Here is a 2,303-nt window from a genome sequence, read left to right as displayed (position 1 = left end):
TTTTTGTTTTTAACAGGTCCTTTTAATAATAATATGAAGGGCCAGACCCAATCCAAACCTGATAGGAGGAGTTGGGACGTCAGAAAAGCAAAGCTATTATCCCTCTTCCATGAAGCTCAAGGACCCATGAAAAACTGGGGGTGTGGAGGTGGGGGGGGGCGTGGAACTGATATCTATAATCCCAGAACTCCTGTGGGAAAGGAGAGGCAGAGAGTAGTTAGAAGCTCACCAGCTATCTAGCTTGGAGTTCCACACCCAATGAGAGGCCCCACCTCAAACAACAAAGTAGAAGACAGGAGCCAACACCCCATGCCCGCTTGATGTGGGTCCTTTGAATGTGAGGAAGTTCTTCCTGCCTCTTCATGAGCTTACCTCAGGGTGGTAAAGTCCCGATGATTGATAATCAAGTGATGCCAAAGCCACTGGTAGTAGTTTGAACAAGAATGCCCCCCCCCCATGGAGTGTCATTGGAAGTGGGCTTAGAGGTTTCAAAAGCCCAAGCCAGGCCCAGTCTCTCTGTCTCTCTGTCTCTGTCTGTCTTTCTCTCTCTCTCTCCTACAACTCATAGATCAGGTGTAAGCTCTCAGCTACTTCTCCAGCACCGTGCCTCCCTACCTGCTACCCCCCCCCCCACCAACACCATGATGATAATGAATCAACCCACTGAGACTGTATGCCCCCAATCAAATACTTTCTTTTATAAGAGTTGCCTTGGCTGCTGGTGGTAGTGGCACAAACCTTTAATCCCATCACTAGGAAGAGAGAGGCAGGCAGATCTCTGAAGCCAGCTTCATCTACAGACTGAATTCCAGGACAGCCAGAGCTACACAGAGTGTAAGGGAGAAATAACTTTGGAGCCCTGGACAATGGGTTTTTATGGATCTTACAGTGGGAATTGGGTGGAGGCCAAGGCTCTCTTTATTGGGGTTGGTCATTTGTGAATATCTTGAAGGATTCAGTATTAGTCCACACATGTCATGCATGCTCTCCTGGCCCAACCAGAGAGCTACTTGTCCACTAATGGGAGGGGCCACATGAGCTATGTGTCTAGTTTCAAATGATCCATCATGGAATCTGTTTTTGCTGCCTGAGGGGAGCAGGTTCCTCTCTCTCTAGAGTACCTAGGAGGGCAGAATCATGTGAAAATGTAGGTTCCCCTCGAGCTATAATGAGCCAGCTTCCTTGGAGTGGTTTAGGCACTGCTGACCTACACTGTGGGCTGAGGTAGATGTGCCACTTTATATAATAGCAAAATTGGTCTGTTGGGAAAGCAAATTCCTGAGGTCAGTGCCTAATAATAACATAAAACGGCTATACCACCACAAAAATGTCTGCAAATGGGAGCAAGTGGAAATAGCCATGGAGTTTATATGTTAATAAAAGACTATGCCTTAACAAGAAAGTGGAGCTTCAGGCTGGGCTTTAGGAACTCAGACTCAAAGCATACGAGAGAAATTCTGCCCAGGCTTCCAAAGAGGGCATTTACTCCTGTTGGATAACAGTTTCCTGTGAGATTGAAACGCTCTATTCTGCGGGGACACTCCTAAAGCAGGAAGGTAAATGGCTCAAAATAGCTTCAGGAAGTCCCTAAAACTAACCAGATTCACTAGCTCCTTCCCTGCCAGAGTAAGCAATAAAAGCTGAGACTCCCCCTCAGAGGAAGTGAAGCTGAGCTGCAAAGAGGACGCCCAGCAAGAAAAGTTGCAAAAGACAGCAGAGACCAGGCCAGCTGCCTGGAAGAAACAGAAACCAGCCAAGCTGCCTGGAAGATGCTTAGACCAACTGAGACACCTGGGAAGGACACTCTGCAACCTATGGAGCTGCCTGCAGGCTGTGCAGTGTGCTCCAGGTCCCCAGCTGTGTGAGCTGTCACCAGGCTGGGGTGGGCCTTGATAATGCAGCTATCTTTGAATCATTTCTGCTCCCATAAGTAACTCCTCATCCATATTCTGGTAAGTAACCCCAATGAAAACTCACTGCTACACCAAGCTGGGCTTTGTATCCATACTTTGGTCTGTGATGGGTTCTCTGCCTGGGAAGAGTGGATCTGCGTGTAGTGTCTCTCTAGGAAAAGTTTTGTCACACAACATCTAGAGACTCCGATCGGCTACTTTCTGCACCTTAGGACACTAGAGAGTCGAAGTGGCGCTAACGCCTGAGCACCTGGGTTGGAGAGATGGCTCAGTGGTTAAGAGCACTGGCTGTATTTTCAACAAATGGTGCTGGCACAACTGGCGGCTATCATGTAGAAGAATGAGAATCGATCCATTCTTATCTCCTTGTACAAAGCTCAAGTCTAAGAG

Source organism: Mus pahari, chromosome 6, assembly GCF_900095145.1.
Source record: "Mus pahari chromosome 6, PAHARI_EIJ_v1.1, whole genome shotgun sequence".
In the NCBI taxonomy this organism is placed as follows: Eukaryota; Metazoa; Chordata; class Mammalia; order Rodentia; family Muridae; genus Mus; species Mus pahari.
This window is presented reverse-complemented; position numbering follows the sequence as displayed.